At 36.7% G+C, this 19,071-nt stretch overlaps 1 protein-coding gene across 11 annotated transcripts in view; it reads right to left on the reverse strand.

The window, feature by feature from the left end:
- mtd (TLD domain-containing protein mustard) overlaps window positions 1-19,071 on the reverse strand; it is a 1,649,382-nt gene that overhangs the window by 531,246 nt on the left and 1,099,065 nt on the right. The window contains exon 1 of one of the 11 annotated variants that reach the window (XM_069846162.1): window positions 1,270-1,519. The exons of the other annotated variants lie outside the window; for them this stretch is intronic. The gene's annotated coding sequence lies outside the window, so the exon portion shown is untranslated. Of the gene's footprint in view, window positions 1-1,269; window positions 1,520-19,071 lie in introns of those variants that run through there. 11 annotated transcript variants of the gene reach the window in all.

The following is a 19,071-nucleotide window of genomic DNA, read 5'->3' on the forward strand; positions in this document are numbered from 1 at the left end:
TATTATTATTATTAATATTATTATCATCATCATCATAATCATTTCCTTTTCCATTCTTTCCTGGCCTAGTTACCTCATGAGTGATGCCTTACTGGTGTCATTTGACTAAACAAGAACGTGATATGTGATGCTTGCTTATTGAAATCAGTAAATTACAGTAAGGATGCATTGTTGGTGTGCACTTAATTCCTCTCTCCTAGTACCACATAAGCATACTGCTGAAAAGTTAGATTTAGGACATGTTTGTGACGAATTTATAGGGAGAAACACATTTGCATCATTCCGTGCTACGTAATAGTGAATTGAATTGAATTGAAAGAGGAGAATTGGGAGGAAAATTTTAAAAGGTACGCAAAACGCGTCCTTGCAAGGGGTTCGGGGCTGTAAGAAACTAAATATGTGAGCTCCAAGCCTGTTGGCCACTAGTCTCACTCCAGATTACGCTGCTCCACTGAAGGAGCTCTAGAAAATTTTGAAGGGGAAAACCGAAAATGGACGTAACCTCTTGGGTACCACATACGCGAGGGGACGGAAATGTGGTCAAAGTGATCACGAGGAAGAAATGGCTGGTGTAAATCTGCACATTTAAAGAAATAGTGAGTCCACTTTCGTATTATCAATTTATAGCTAGAAACAATAATTCAAGTCCTCTAGTTGAAATGTTTATATAATTGTAACTTTCTATTTAATTACTAAAAATAGATATTTGTGCAGAACAGCTATGTACAAGATGTTGCGGAGATTTTTTTGTATATAGTTTTGGTATGCATGTACATAGAATGAAGGAACAAATTGGTATTCACATAAAAACCAAAACAGTGTTACCTAAAAGTAAATGGAACATAACCCCTGGATCTTATACTAACTACATACATTACAAAATCGTTCTCAGATCTCCATTTTGTTATTTTTAGCATTCTACAGTATATTGTATAGGCCTATACTATCCGTAGTCACATCAATATTACGAAAAATAACATAATTAAAGGGAGGATTTATGAGAATCTTTTGGGAAATTATGATCAAGTGCTTGAGCCCACCCAATGTTTTCATAAAGTTGGCGCCACTGACTGTATATATAAATTTAGCGCATATTTCAACACTTTTTACTGGATAAAGCTCCGTAATCTAGTAATATCTAATCCAAAAATAATAATCACCCTCCTTTCCTGTACTTGTTACAATGACAATGACCAAACGTAGTACGTTAAATTGCATTTTATGCATTCGCCGGAAAAAAAAAAACACCGCACTATGTATAAAACATACCTATTTGTTTCACTACGCATTTACTTAATGACGGTGACACTGCTAATCCATGAAACACTGGATATGAGCAGATTATGAACGCCGAAACCGAAGTCAACGAACGTCTTGCGTTCTACCTGGTTTCTTGGCCACAATACGCACAGTAACACCAACACTAAAAACTGAAAAACGAAACAATTTGTGCTACATAAATCGTCACATGACGTTTCAGTCACACTAAACAGAACCAACTTTCGTTTCTTTCTGCATACGCCGACCACAAACAAACACAATCTAAGCAGGCAGGTAACAACCAGTGAGTCACGTGGTTGTCATGACGTCACAGACCTTGTCAAGCCTGCAATAAAAAGCATACAACTGCCTTGCGTAACGTTAGAAAGACTGGTTGTAATGAGGATATGACTATTGGATATTCTTCTCAGATTCGTCTATTTTTAAGAGGCAGTTTGAGGATGGAAAAGTTAATTTCTATTGATGTGGTTCTTAAATATTTTAAAGAATATTTAACAGAAAGAAAAAAAAAAGTCATTAAAACTCATAGAAGAGAGAATAAATTTTTCCATAAAGATAAATGTATAGTAGTGGCAAAAAAAAAAACGGACCGACCCTTGTAGCTGATTTCAGAGCCTTCTTCACTCCAGAGCACGATAGACTGGTAACTAAGAATTCCGTGGTTCGAATCCTGCCTGAGAAGGAAACTTTATTTTGTTCCTTATTCAGATTTATTCCCAATACTTTTCGATTGCTGGTAAAATTCATGTTCTGGGAATAAGTTAATTAAGTAGTAAAATATCGCTACTACCTTGTGGTATTTTATTTCAAAGGTGAGAAATCCTCATATACTCCACTAAAAAAGTGAATTTCGTGGATCTGTTTACGAGTAAGGTAAAACACTGTGAGATAAAGCCTTAAATAATTCTATTACACTTTTACTACGTCATACTACTTTTGACTAATAAAAGGTACGGAACGACGTGTTTCAACCAATCATGGCTGCTTATCCTACAATTTTTATCACCTCCCTAGCATCTGTTTCTCTGTTTGTCAACATTGTACTTTCAATGACTGTACCTTTTAAAATGATTCCTGTTTATTTCATCATCCTTAATTAAAACTCTTCCATCATTTATCTTGCTTATACAGGGACATCATTTTATTTTTATTTCAATTTTTATTGTACCTGAGTTTTTGAATGTACTTCACTCCCACCCCTTCTACTAATGAAGTTCCAACTCCACACAGAACCAAGACCGCAGATAGTAAGCAGTACTGAGTTACTGAGTATAGTACGTTCCAGAAATATGTTCGCGTTTTCCAGTGACGAGAGAGCTTTCAATATTGAATCATATTTTCGCACAGGTACTGTCCGTTTGCTTACGTCGCATCCCGATTTCCCCCACCTGCTTCTGCTCGCCCCTCTGTAATAGCTGGGCTGTCTTAGCTCTTTTCTGAAAACATTAATTTCTCTTAGGAATTGGGCGTTTACGTAATATTATACAGCTGTTTAATTTAACTTAAATAAAAGGGCCTCGTTAAGTAATTAACTGTCACGTGATTTCCTCCCTTTCTACAATCCTGCGGCATAACCACTTGGACGGACAGTAGATAGCATGTCTGAGTAATTTTATATTTTCGGGTCGGGCAGAAGTGAAGATTAAATTCACAGTACGTAGAGTAGGTATAGAATTATTTCAACATGAGTTACTAGTACGAAGGACGAAACTGGCAATTGGAATTAGATGCAATAGTCTATAGTACGATAATATGCACAAAAGAACTGAAGCCTGTATCGAAATGAACGGACGCCATTTTCAAAATTGTGTTTAAATATTCATATTATGATTATTTTTCAATTTCACTTCTTTCTCTATATTGTACGCTAATGTGCTGTAGACAGTATAATATACACCGCATAATGAATACGTTCGCATGGATAACTCACTTCGTGAGTAAAAACACTTATTCTTAATACAGTACTGTACTTTGATTAAAGAAAAACCTAATGAAAATTATCAAACTCAAAATCGCGATATTTCCTAGTTTATGTAAATGGATGGACTACTTTACTATACCTAGTAGAGTGATTTGTGTTTTACGCCAGTATCATCGAACTCCAGTCTTGGAGGGGGGAGCAAGCGGTGTTTCCGGTTCTCTAAAGGTATAGACAGGTTAATATTAAAAATGTTAGTAAAAATAAAATGATGTCCCTGTACTATTTAGGTTATGTTACAGCTCCCCCTGTATGAGATTATGGATAGTCACGTATAAGAGATTGTTTAATATATAAATATAATTGAAGTGGAATGCAACTGTTTTAATAAAAATGAAACTATGAACAAAGCCTTCTTGACTAGCAATCGTCCATAGAGTTCAATGAAGATTGTATAGTTGACACAACTGGTAACAAGAGAACAGCTATCATAATACACTACTGCCATCTAGCGGAATATTTGTAATGATGAGATGGTACAGTAATACATTTCGAGACAGTTTAGTATTTCAGTAAGTCAATATTTTATTGTATTAGAGTACTTTATTTCTTTTGATCTTTATATACTTTCTTCTAATCGTGTAATAATCAATTAAATCCCAGTCGAGTTTTGATTTTCTCTAGATAAATCAAAACGTCTAGTAAGATTACTGTAAGTAAATGGACATCAGGACAGGCGGGGAAACAAACAATTTCGTTTCTCGAGTATAGGATTGTATGATCAACATCATCGAAATAAAATTTGAAAACAAAATTCTTTGAGCATTTCAATACGATGGAAAAAAGTAAATTAAACGAACTCGTGAAATATTTCAGTTTGATTGAAAATCATAACTTCCATGCAGTATTTTGTTAAACAGATAATTTTAGCCCCTTATCAAATAACAATGAAAACGGTATGTGCATAATCTAATGCAACAGTACAGTTGTGAGAGTACTAAAATATCATACAGATGCATTATTCCAGTTTGAAAGACAATATCGCTATGCTATCCCGAGCTGCAAAACCGCGTAACATGGGCTCCTATAGCTACGGGCTATTGTTTCAGGAAAAAAGTAACAAAAAATCATACACAGGAAAGCAGTCTGTTAAAACAGGGGTCCCAGTTACGATGCAGTCGATAATGGCGGACGAGTCTACATGCTGCTGGCGATCTCTGGTTACTAGGTCGGAGTTGGAATCCCGCCCAGAGCACGGACGTCTGTGTCAGTATTTTTTTTTTCACACAAATGAACGTGACATTTCCTCTTCCCATTATGCAAACGCTAGACTCCTTTTTAATTTAAATCGTAATGAAAACACAGATGTTCTTAACAACTGGAGCTGCTCGATTTACTTTTAAATACATAGCCCCATTCCCTCCCAAAACGGTACAGCTCTATTACCTCTCATGTGATATCAAATTCACGGAAGTCGTGGACTAATTCCTTCCAGGTTTAAATTGTAAACACTGGTAATCGATAGCTCTGTTTCCTGCGTGCAATGAAAATACAAATTCCCGATTCCCTTATAGAGGGACATCATTTTATTTTTACTAACATTTTTAATATCAACCTGGCTATACCGTTTGCTACGCCTTCCACGACTGGAGTTCGATGATACTGGCGTAAAATACAAACAAATCACTTTACTAGGTATAGGAGGGAAGAAAAGTAGTTCATCCATTTATGTAAACTAGCAAATATCGCAATTTTGAGTTTGATAATTTTCATTAGGTTTTTGTTTAATCAAGATACACTACTGTATTAACATTTAGTCTTTTTACAGACGAATTGAGTTATCCATTCGGACGTATTAATTATGCAGTGTATATTATACTGTTACAGCACATTAGCGTACAATATAGAGAATGAAGTTAAATTGAAAAATAATCATAATATGAATATTTAAACACATTTTTGAAAATGGCGTCCGTTCATTTCGATACAGGCTTCTTTTCTTTTATGCATATTATCGCACTATAGACCTAATTCCAATTACCAATTTCGTCCTTCGTAGGAGTAACTGATGTTGAAATAATTCTGTACCTACTCTATAAAAGAGTACCTTACGTACTGTAAATTCAATCTTCAGTTATCCGAAAAGATAAAATTACTCAGAAATGATATCTATTGTCCGTTCAAGTGGTTTTGTCGCAGGGTCGTAGAAAGTGGGGGGGGGGGAATCACGTGAGAGTTAATTACTTAACGAGGCCCTTTTATTTAAGTTATTTTAAACAGTTGTATAATATTACGTAGACGTCCAATTCCTAACAGAAATTAATGTTTTCAGAAAAGAGCTAAGATAGCCCAGCTACTAGACTTAACAGAGGGGCGAACAGAAGCAGGTGGGGGAAACCGGGATGCGACGTAGGCAAACGGACGACAGTACCTGTACGAAAATATGATTCAATATTGAAAGCTCTTTCGTCACTGGAAAACGCGAACATATTTCTGGAACGTACTATACTCACTAAGTGAGTACTGCTTACGCGCTCTCGGCTCTGTGTCGTGAACGGTTGGAAGTTTACTAGTAGAAGGGGTGGGAGTGAAGTACATTCCAAAACTCAGGTACAATAAAAATTGAAGTAAAAATAAAATGGATTGTGGAGTGATATAAGCCGCCTGAAGTCGAGGGCTGCCGAACTTTGATTTCTTTTAAAAATTAATTACAAGAATATCTTATGAGTTGCCGGAATGACAGTCGGGAGGAAATTAACCGCAGAATAAATATGAGAAATTTGTGTTATTATTCGGTTGAGAAGGTTTTGTCATCCAGTCTGCTCTGAAAATTCCTGAAAGTTACAATTTATAAAACAGTTATATTACCGATTGTTCTGTATGGTTGTGTAACTTGGACTCTCACTTCGAGAGAGGAACAGAGGTTAAGGGAGTTTGAGAATAAGGTGCTTAGGAAAATATTTGGGGCTAAGAGGGATGAAGTTATTACAGGAGAATGGAGAAAGTTACACAACGCAGAACTGCACGCATTGTATTCTTCACCTAACATAATCAGGAACATTAAATCCAGACGTTTGAGATGCGCAGGGCATTTAGCACGTATGGGGGAATCCAGAAATGCATATAGAGTGTAGTGTTAGTTGGAAGAACTGAGGGAAAAAGACTTTTGGGAAGGCCGAAACGTAGATGGGAGGTTAACATTAAAATGAATTTGAGAGAGGTGGGATATGATAGTAAGGACTGGTTTAATCTTGTTGAGGATAGATACCGATGGCGGACTTATGAGGGCGACAATGAATCTCCAAGTTCTTTAAAAGTCATTTGTACCGTACTCTAAACTCAAAAGAAATAAATGCTAATAGTGTGCACCAGATAAAACAATTACACCTGTTAAGTAAATAACTTGGGCAACCACGTGACAACCAGCACCATCATGGAGCACAATGCAATGTACATTCAAGAGATTTCGGCGTTTGTTCCAGCTGTTAAGGGATCCAGTTTGTTAAAATTATTGAATTTTCGGGGTTTATATGTACAGTGAAACCTGCCTTTGCGGTCACTACATTTAAACGGCCACCTGGCCAAAAGGCCAATTTTCTCTGGAACCAATTGGATTTTCCATAAGATCAATACAAATTCTCTCTCTATTTAGCGGCCACCTCATGCGCCGGCCAGCGGCCGGGGTCTATTTGGATTGGAACCTGACTATAACAGTCACTGTCCAACAAAAAATCTTTTCACGGATACTATCTGACCTATTTTTTCGATGGTTAGAGGACAGGTGACAATAGCTAAGTGTACAACAGTATATATCTTGGGGTTAGTTGGTTACTGTTTATGACTCTTTTGTCACTTTCCACTCCGACCCTGCACAGCTATAAATTCTTACTCGTTTTTAAAGGATTGAAACACGGACTTTTTCTATCGAAAATGTGACAGTATGTTTTAGGTCAGTAGTTAACCATTCGAATTTTATTTTTTCCCTCCTCTTTCTATCTTTCTCTATTTGGAACAGCTTTTACGAATGTTTCTTCTTTTCATACAGTTTTTTTTTCAGAGCCCTCCCTAACAAAACTTTAAGTTTTAAGAAAAAAGAGTGTAAAGGGGGGAAGTTGGCAAAAGACAGAATAACCTTGCTGCTTTTTTTTTTTTTTTTTGTAATGCTGCAGGAGAAAAAGAACCACTCTTAATGATAGAGAAATCATTGAAACCGAGATGTTTAAAAAATAATGACATGGGCTTACTGGGGGTGAAGTGGACTGCCAACAATAAACTTGGGTGGCATCATCATTCTTTGAGAATTGGCTATGCAAATTCAATTCGAAGATTAAACGACAAAATCGCAATGTGATCCGTGAAATTGGTGTTTCTTCCTCGAAATACGATATCACACCTCCAGCCCCTTGAACAAGGTATTATTCAATCATTTAAACTGAGGTACCGTAAGCGAGTTTTGAAAATGCTAGTTGCCAAGAATGGAAGAGACTGACATTAATATGCACGATTGTTGTACACGCACAGTACTAAAAAAATCAACGAAATTCAGTATTTTCATGCTGATTCATAAAAACCGCAACTTTAATCAAGCGGTCACCTGATAAAACGGCCATTTTACAAGGTAACTTCAGATGGCCGCTTTAGACAGGTTTCACTGTATATGACTTTATCTAAGCCAAATAGTGTCAAAGTTACAAGATATGAGATTGAAGTCCTGAAGCGTAATAGCAGTTGTGGTCAAAATTATATTTGAATATCTTTATTTGTTTCAGAATAATTATTTAGTAAAAAAATCTATGAAATGTGAATAATTAATATATTAGGAACCAATATCTCTGAAAAGACTAAAGCTATTGGCTTGAAACTTCTCGATACATATAACATCGTATTTAATAATAAACCAGTGAAGTTCACAGCTTCTGGGCAACAAAAAAACTAACTAATACTAATTTTCTTTCATGTAGGCTAATTCGCATGAAGCTTTTCTTCGATACTGACACACAGACCTACTACCATAATTCTGTAGTTACATGGCAAAAGGTGACATGTCAATTTTTGGCGAAAATGAAATTTTGCGATATATTGTGCACCCTGATGGTATCTTTACAGTGGCGAAAGATAGCATGGGTATCTGTATTATTTTTATCTCTAACCCGTTACGAATACGTATTACGATTCTAGAGAGTCGTTCAAACTTGAAATACTCTCTCCTGAAAAACTGCACAAAATGATATCACATTTTGCCAGAGCCACAGAATTACCCGTAAAATTAGTAAGTTTAAAATTAAATTTACACGAAAATCGACCAAGCTATGCAAATACGCCAGAGGAATAAATTATTTTTTATTGGATTTTGTATCGATATGGATAAAAGTAACGATCCCATTCGCAATAGTTACCGAATAAGAGTGTGTTAAATATTTAGGAAAAACATTTTTCTGAGAAAATTATAAACTTTCTACCAATATGATATCACACTTTTTTGTTACATACAACATGAGTTATTCGCTCTGAAAAGCTGCAGGGTTATTTCACTTCCACCCTGTATATCGAATATACAGTTTCCACTCTATACAGAGTGTTTCAAAAACACGGGGCATAATTTCAGGTATATATTTCCCACATGTAGACAATCAAAATAGTTCATTACAACATGTGTCCGGAAATGCTTCATTTCCGAGTTATAGGAACGTTTTTCTTTCCGCAGGTCGTTGTCATTACAGAAAATGTTCAAAAGTCCACCTCCTGCTTGAATACAGACCTCACATCGATGTTTCATTGACCTGCGAACACGATCCCAAACTCCAGGAGTATTGCGTATGTCCTCAGAACATGCCACAATTCGATTCCGAAGGGATTCCAAATCAGGCACCGGAGACGAATAAACCAATGATTTTAAATGGCACCACAAGTAGAAATCGAGAGGGTTCAGATCAGGTGAGCGTGGAGGCCAAGCAATTGGGCCATCTCTACCTATCCATCGATCAGGAAACCTTCGATCCAAGTACCGGCGAGCCGTACGAATGAAGTGTGCAGGAGCGCCAACATGCAAGAAGTGAATGTGTTGATTGATCAGTGGAGTGTCTTCTAAAACATGAGGTATGGTTCCGGTGAATTTCAATGTTGTGAAGGCCATAGCTCGTAAATAAAGCATTTCCGGACACATGTTGTAATGAACTATTTTGATTGTCTATATGTGGGAAATACATACCTGAAATTATGCCCCGTATTTTTTAAACACCCTGTATATCGAATATACGTATTTTGGTGCCGGAGTCATATTTTTACTTATGTCTGTTCATTTTTTTTAATATAAAGTCATACAAAAACTTGAAAAAGCAATTTCACGTAAGAGGCTGCTCAATACCTCTGAAAAGTGCGGCAGTCCATTGGACAAATTATGGTAAGTTCAAAAGATGTCTTACGAAGTGCAGAATGGAGTGACTGAATCGTGTTGCCCCTTGTTTACAAGTAGAAATCGAGAGGGTTCAGATCAGGTGAGCGTGGAGGCCAAGCAATTGGCCACCTCTACCTATCCATCGATCAGGAAACCTTCGATCCAAGTACCGGCGAGCCGTACGAATGAAGTGTGCAGGAGCGCCATCATGCAAGTGAATGTGTTGACGATTGATCAGTGGAGTGTCTTCTAAAACATGAGGTATGGTTCCGGTGAATTTCAATGTTGTGAAGGCCATAACTCGGAAATAAAGCATTTCCGGACACATGTTGTAATGAACTATTTTGATTGTCTACATGTGGGAAATACATACCTGAAATTATACCCCGTATTTTTTAAACATCCTGTATATCGAATATACGTACAGATGCCTCAAACTAGGAAGCTGCCTGGAGAGGAGAAGTAGTAGAGCTAACGGAGGGGGCCCACCTAGGCTCCGATACCCAGGTATAGTCATATTATCTGAAAGGTTGACCTCTTGACAATGTATTCAAGATGTACCCTCCCTATGCAGCCTTCTCAACTGTTATTAGAACTGAGCTGTACCGTTCTAGTCCAACGTGCACAGCAGTAGGCGGACAGTGGTAGGGGAGAAGTTCTCTATGCGCCTGCGCAAACGAGACAGCTTGCTAGTTTGAGGCATCTGTACTTTGGTCCCGGAGTCATATTTGTACGTATGTCTTTTCATTTTCTTAATATAAAGTCATACAAAAAACTTGAAAAAGCAATTTAACGTAAGAGGCTGCTCAATGCCTCTGAAAAGTGCGGTAGTCCATTGGACAAATTATGGTAACTTCTAAAGATGTCTTACGAAGTGCAGAATGGAGTGACTGAATCGTGTTGCCCCTTGTTTTACGTGACGTCCTACAGGTACTGTACATCTCGCAACTGCAGGCGGCTCTGAATTATGAAACACCTCATCACAGTCGTGCGTGACACACATACTGCGAGGACGGACCTCCTGAAGTTTGTTTAATGGCGTTTCCACCGACTTTATGTACACGAACTTACTTTATTTTTACTGCAGCTGAACTGAAATATTGAAACGGACTACGTTCTTGTAGTTTCATGATACAAAACAGCCATGGAAATATCAATTGCAATATTTCCGAGTTAGCTTATGGTAGCGTGTCTGTCTCTAGACAATTTTTACTAGGAACAGACGAAACTAAAGAATATATATGAGCCAGGAGACGTATTTTGTCCACACATGCAATGAGGAAACCATTCGAGCTAAGATAAAGATATAGTCGGACCATCGGATCTGTGCCCCGTAAGATATGCGAACTGAACCCAAATTCCTTTTCAGCCTCGGTAATTCATTTATCCCCCTGTATTCCTATTTCTCTCTTTTCTACCCCTCTCTCTTTCTCTCCCCCACTACTCACAATTTTGGCCTTCTTGCGGGACAGTTTATTTGCACTTGCAGTCCAGTGTTGTCAACTCAACATGAATACTGTAGCACGGAGTGGCGAAAGAAATATTATTAAGCAAGTACGTAATAGCATTTTGCGATGAAGAGAAACAAACAAGTCAATATGTTTCCTATAAATTAGGCAACGAAAAGAGCAGCTGTGATCACAGGTGAGGCTTATTGTATTTCAATTGATTAAGTTTTAATATTACTTACTTAACTAATACTAATATAATACAACTTTTTTATGTAAAGGTAGGTCAGAGCGCCTAATAAAGAAAATCAGGAGAGAGGGAGTCTGTGCAGGAGATGAAAAGCTAGAATCACCAGGGAAGAACAGACCAAGGGAACCTTTAATTCTTGTAGATGATATGGACAGATGTATTTTAAGAAGAAAGATACAAGAATTTTATACGATGCAGAAAAAAGTTCCGATATTGGAGAAATTATTGAAGGTTGCGAGAGAAGCAATAAATTTCCAAGGAGGGAGAGAAATGCTACGGAAAGTGATTCGAGACATGGGATTTAGATTTAAAAAATGTAGAAATAGAAGATGTATTTTGATTGAAATACCTAATTAAATTAAATTATGAATAAGTAATAATTAACCTTACATTGTTATAAGCAACATTCAAGAGACATGACACTGTTTGCCGGAAGATTGGCAACATCCCTATTCGGGAAGGTTCGTGGCCTACTGTTTGACGTAGTGGGAGAGAAACGGGTGGAATGGAGTGAGTACAGGCGTTAACTTTTCCAAGAACGACGGCAGCGCTGAAGGGGCACAGATCCGATGGTGCGACAATACTGTCTTCCTCCGACGAGTTTAGCGCTGTGACCTGAGCTATTCTTGCCATCGGTGCGGGGGGGTTGCAGGTAGATTCTTTTGTTGCTACAGCCAAGCCGAGTAGAGCGGAGTGGGAAGTATTAATCGTCCAAAAATATGCAGTCTTCAGTTTGTAGTAGTGTGTGAATATTTCATATACATATTGCTTACCTAGGCCTATATGGTTCTGTTATTAATATATTAAATATATTGTTGCAATTTTTGCTCAAACATCTCCCTTATGTTAGCTATGTTAATATTATATGAATTATTCATGTTAAATATTTCACTGTTACAAGTCATTTTTAAGAAAACATGTTGTGGAAAAGTTTTTGGTTTTATTCTATTGGAATTTTAGAATATGTGTGATTGGTATCGTGAAAAACAGATTCCTATAATGTTATGCAAAAATCATTTGTTAGTGATATCTTAAAATACAAATCAAGTAGTTTTACTTCTCAAGTGAGTTCAGCAGTACAGTATATTTAAATTGATTACTTTACAAATTTAATTCATTTCTACTAATCACTCAATTTTATAGTATGATTCTTCTTTTCATTTATATTATTATAGTTGTATTATGATTTATCTTTTTATTTATTTTAGTGTATTTGTATTTCTTGTGGTGTGATGGCCTTAACTTCACCAGGATGAATAAATAAATAAGTAAATAAATAAGTAAATATATATAATAAAATTTTCTACAATACTTCTATCTCTATCTCGCCAAAAATACGTTAGAAAACTAATAGGCATACTGCTCTCGTAAATTGCCCGAATGTTTTCAGTATGATTGTACTTCCTTCCAGACTGCCGCTGTCACTGTCCCCTCCCACTCCAGTGCCGCGCTAGACTAGTCGGAACCGCATTCCTCTCAGCACTAAACTCCTCAGAGGATGACAGTACATTTACTGAAATACACTACTGTTTGTGAAAAGTGCAACACCCAGAAAAATGGCCAGAATGACTCCAAACTCGGGAGATGTATGAACCACCAAAAACACTGAACAACAAGAATTTTTCTCCGACTTAAAACAATGTGTCCCTTATGGTTTGATATACACTGAATCCGAAAATGCATCTCTTTTCTTCGTATCACGTAAGGTTTTTTTTAAATATACTATGATTTCACTTTTCGATAAGCGATCCCCCAGGAAACATCTGGCGCGGGTTGGGGGTATAAACCAAAACAAAAGCTAATGTATTTTATGAGTTTATGACTTATTTCCGATTTATTATGGTTGTTGACTTGTTCTTTTGCACTTCTAATAAATAAGCTGATATAGGTCCTTTCTATTAAGTAAATTTCATAACAGTTCAAAGTGAAGTCTATGTAATGAACAAACAAGGGTATAGTTTTCAGTATTTAAAGGAAAAGTTTACCAGTTTGAGTGAAGGAAAATTAAAAGAGGGCATTTTCGTCGGTCCACAAATTTACAATGTTATGGTTGACTCTTTGTTTGAGGGAAAAACTTTCCGTTACGAAAAGAATGGCATGGCGCGCTTTCAAAGAAGTTTGATCAAATTTCCTAGGAAATTCTAGGGCAGACAACTATATAGAACTTGTTGTGGAAACCATGATAAGTGCATATGACAAAATGGAGTGCAATATGTCTCTGAAAATACATTCTCATTTGGATTTCTTTCCTCCTGACCTTGGAACGGTAAGCGACGAGCATGGGGAAAGATTTCATCAAGAAAGATCTGAAATGTAAAGACGATATAAAGGAAGATCATCATCCAGTATGCTTGCAGACTATTGTTGGTTCCTTGCAAAATACAGTCCCTGATCTAGTTATAAACAGAAATCATCCAGGAAAATATTTTAAATGTAAGTTCAAATTCAGAGATTTTTCCCATAATACGCATGAAATATTTTTATTGTTGTTGTGTTTTAAACTATGTAACATCAGATGTTCCAGTACACATTTTTCAAGTATATGAGGCATTTTCAATCCCTAGTGTGTTGTAATTTTATCAGTAACAGTGAAAAATTAAAAACAAACAAGTTTTGTCATAAAAAAAATTCAATTCATTTTTCCCGGAAAATGGTACTTGATGGGGCAGTTTGGATTTTAAATTAAGATTTAGGGCACACATATTAGTAATATTCACCTATTTTTATTTCGGAGCAAGACAAGAAGTAAACATTTGTTATTCAGTGTAATTGATTACGTTTCCAGAGAGATGACGTACACATAGGCCCAACAGTGACGTCTCTTGTGTCCCCAACAAGGTCAGTGTTATGCCTTGCTCAGTCAGTGCAGAACTTCCAAACGAAGTGGAAAAGTGAAAGCTAGTGCAGGTATGCCTGTTCGACGTGGAAGGGCGCAATATCAGCATGTGAGTGAGTACGAACGGGGCAGAATATTTGGTCTCTGGGAAGCAGGCTTGTCATACCGTGACATTTCGGCTCGTACAGGGCATGCTGCTACTGCAGTGATGTGTGTGGAACCAGTGGATAGAAGAGGGTCGTATGCAGAGACGAGCGGGTACTGGACCACGTAATGTGACCACAGCACAGGATGACCGCCATCTTGTCCTCATGGCCGTGGCGGACCGTACAGCTTCATCCAGTGTTGAGTCGACGTTGGAGTACTACAAAGGGTGTGGACCTGTCTGCGTCAACGGTTCGTCGCCGTCTTTTGAGGGCTGGACTAGTGGCTCGCATGCCGTTGCGTCTGCTTCCATTGTCCAGAAACCACCAACGCCTCAGACTTAGAGATGGCCGATATTTCACAAACCGATATTTTGTCACAGGTATTTTTTTTTTTTTTGTCACAGATAAACCTGTGACTGATGACGCGAAACATCTGTGACAAAATATCGCTATCGAAATCTGCTCCGTATTCAGTACTCTGTGTCTGATATTTTCTCCTCTACGTTGTAGGTTTGCGCGTGCGCATGATACAATAACAGCAATCTGGCGGTAGTTTCTCCATCTTATTATAAATGATGAAGTTATTACACGATTTAAATAATAACACCATTGGTTACCAGTAATTAATCTTGTGTAAAATCCTGACTGAACAACTGTTTTGTTTTGTAATTATTTTCCAATGTTTTTTTTCCGAATACTTATGTTTCATTAATTTTTATTCTATGACTCAATATTATAATGTTAATGCACGACTTAAAATAATTTACCCAATATATTATATACAATAAAAAAAATCAATTTTTAAAACGATTAGGATAATCATATAACCTCAATTTCTCCATACCCAACTACATATAAAAATGATCAATTGGTTCAATATCTATAATATAACCTCTTGGTACATGAGGTTAACTTTTGACATGTTACTGTTCAGTTAGGTAAGTATTTTTTTGTTAATGGTACATGTACATAATCTTTTTGTTGGATTTTCCCATATAAATCACTGATGAGTGGTGTGTATAGAGAAATCGTATTCATATTTCACTGCTCTTCAATATTTCCTGCTAATTTTTATCGGTGTGAGAAAATATCGGTGTCATTCATGCATTGTGCTTACGTATCGATATAAAATATCGGTGTGACAAAATCACCGATAAAAGTCACAGATATTTAATTGTCACAGTCACAGTTGTCACAGATACTTGAAAATATCGGTTAAGCTCATCTCTACTCAGACTGCAATAGGCACGTGAACACAGTCACTGGCGTGCTGAATGGCAAAATGTAGTGTTTTCGGACGAGTCCTGCTTCAACTTGTCCTACAATGATGGCCCCATACGTGTTAGACGCTACTGTGGTGAACGCAATCTGAGAGCCTGCATTGTTGAGCAGCATAACGGACAAATGCCTAGTGTGAAGGTTTGGGGCGCCATCGGATACAATATGTTAGTGCAAACACTCGTGATGCCCCACTTCGATTACTGTGATATTCTGCTTACTGGCCTAAGCGTTACTTCGGCGCAGAGACTACAACGTGTTCATAATATGTGCGTCCGTTTCGTCTGCAATATTCGCCGGGCTGATCACGCAACACCATCCCTCGAAATGTTGACCTGGCTCCGTCGAGAAGATCGTAGGAAAATCCACTGTCTTTCCCTTCTCTTTCACATATTGCATTTCTCCACTCCTGTCTATCTTGCGTCTCGTTTTCAAAATTTATCCACCCATCATAACCTAGACACACGATCACAACACTCCTCAATTTTATCCATTCCCTCCCACCGAACATCCTCATATTCATCTTCTTTCACTGTGGCTGTTCCTTGGCTTTGGAATTCCCTACCGAGTAACGTCAGGGACTGTCAGACATCAAACCAATTTAAGAATAGGCTAACGAGATATTTTTCTAACAATTATTGTCAACAATAATAGCTGTTTCAGGTTTCTCAATGTTTAATGGTTATATATATCACATAAATATCTAAATTATCTCATTATTATTATTATTATTATTATTATTATATTATTATTATTTTTATTATTACTACTATTACTATTATTATTATTATTATTACTACTATTACTATTATTATTATTACTACTATTATTATTACCACTATTATTATTATTATTATTATTATAACTATTTCTTACCAGTGTTTATTATTATCACACTAACATTAGTTATCCAATTTTCATTATTTACTTTCATGTTGTTTTATGATCTAGATATTAATGTAATAACTATGTAACCAAATGTATTTAATTAGAATTAGAGTCTGGTTGGGCGGAAGAGAAGACCTACTGGCCTTAGCTCTGCCAGACTAAATAAATAAATTATTATTATTATTATTATTATTTCGCCTCCTACGTATTCAGGGCAATCTGAACAGCAACCGCTACATTAGGGAGGTTTTAGAGCTCGAGGTACTGCCCCTCCTTCAGGCAACTCCACATGCCATATTTCAGCAGGACAATGCCCGGCCACATTTGGCGAGGATTGTGCAAGCCTTCTTCTAAGAACGACGGGTATCACTGCTTCCCTGGCCTGCACGTTCGCCAGACATGTCGCCCATCGAACATGTCTGGGATAAAATGTTATGTTTTATTTAACGACGCTCGCAACTGCAGAGGTTATATCAGTGTCGCCGGATGTGCTGGAATTTTGTCCCGCAGGAGTTCTTTTACATGCCAGTAAATCTACTGACATGAGCCTGTCGCATTTAAGCACACTTATGTCTGGGATATGGTTAGTCGGCAACTTGTTCGTCATGGTCCTCCAGCACCCACTCTTAATGCTTTGTGGACTCGCAAACATATTCCCCAGGAACATAACCAGGCCCTCTTTGATTCCATGCCACGACGCTTAGAGGCTCTGATTGCAGCGCATGGAGGCTTCACACCATACTGAAATCTCACGGTCACAGATCAGGTACAGTTCTGTAATTCCAATCATTTGTGTATTGTCATGTACCTAATCTGTGGTATCAATTTCCTTTCAGTCACATGTATCCTTCTTGGTGTTGCAATTTCCACAAACATTAGTGTATGTTAATAGTACATTATGCAACGAGCCTATAATGGTAGAAATTAAGACGCGAGTATGTTCATGAAACGAGCGCAAGCGAGTTTCATAATTTTCATACGAGCGTCTTAATTACCATCATAGTCAAGTTTCATACGACTTTTTATGCTCGACCATATTTCTAACTTGTAATTATTCATAAGTATTCATGGTATTCTTATCTGACTGAGGAGCGGAACTGACCTTGTGCAATACCTCGTAAATTGTGAGATGTGCGCAGACGCGAAAATATTGATTTTTCCCGAGAAACAAATGTCGACATTGACCTTGATATAATCTAGAGACTAAAATAAACATTAATCTTGATATAACCTTGAAATTGAATTAGACATTGAAAAACGAGATGACAAATTGAATTACTTGAATATTATTTACAATTAACGCTAATTATTATAGTAACAGAACTGACTTTATTTCAAATATAGGTGATTTATTGATTTATTGATTTATTGTTGTATTTCGATTGGATATCCGAGAATAATCGATACTTGCCCTTTCATATTGCTACAATGGTATTTTCTGATTGGTGGAACACCTGAACTTTAATGAATAGGTGTACTTTAATGAGGTCCATTAAAGGGCTGCTACCAGGTGTATAATTACTACATTTCGGCATGGTCGAGCATAAACAATATTAAATACCTACGCAATGCAAACACACGGAGTCAGAGACGCTCTGAAACTATGTAGAACAATATCTTGAGATGCGTAACAAATGTAACGATACCCGTTATTCAAATCCATATTGTCCAACCGAGCAGAAGGACCCAACTGACAAACCACCGATACATTGGAAGGAAATTTAAGATTAATAATTAATAAGATTAAAATTAATAAGATTAAGATTAATAAAATTAATAATTTCCGTAATCCCCAACAAAATAATTCAAAGAACGAATTTGAGGTCTATGAAAAGAAACTGAAGAGAGATAAGAACAGAGAGGGAAGAAAAATTAAGGAAAACTACTTAAAAGTGAGATCTAAGTATGATCCATTACTTAAATTTCGCTCCTTTTGAGCTCCACAGAAAAGAACTCGGTTTAAGCTTACCTAGACTTCAGTAGAGACTATTCATTAAATATCCCATTACACAGATTGTTTTATCGACGTTTCCTTCATCCATAAAAACGAAAACCTAAAACAATGGTGGAAATACATTCTTTTCAGCCTCGGTTCCCATTTAGTTTTAATCATGAGGATGCTGGGTCTATCTGTGTACAAGTTTGAATGTTATTACAAGTGCTGAAGGTTTAATCAATGGTCACATTTTCACTTAATTACATTTGAAGTTAATGAAGATCATATAGGCCTAACAGGGAATGAGGTAAATAGTTTTATGTTTCTATACACATGAGTACTTTGTTATCTCCATTCCAAAAACATGATTATGACCAATTTTATTGTACAGAAATTAGTGATCAGTGCTACAGTAAAATATGCATTTTTGTTTAGAACAATCTTTTCTAACTTTCACAGGACTAAATTATCTGTTACCTTCTTTTTTACAGGACAGATTTTCAAAATATGGATAGTAAACTGTTTCCCTGAATATATCAGAGGTACAACACACAAATTTCTGAATAATATAATTAAAATATGTTCTAGAGATTTTGAAAATATGGCAAATTAAAAAAAAACGTATAACTCAAAAACTACTTAAGTGACATCAATGAAATGTTGTAGAATGTATATACAACGTGGTATACGTGAAAA

This window comes from Periplaneta americana, chromosome 14, assembly GCF_040183065.1.
Source record: "Periplaneta americana isolate PAMFEO1 chromosome 14, P.americana_PAMFEO1_priV1, whole genome shotgun sequence".
Taxonomy (NCBI): domain Eukaryota; kingdom Metazoa; phylum Arthropoda; class Insecta; order Blattodea; family Blattidae; genus Periplaneta; species Periplaneta americana.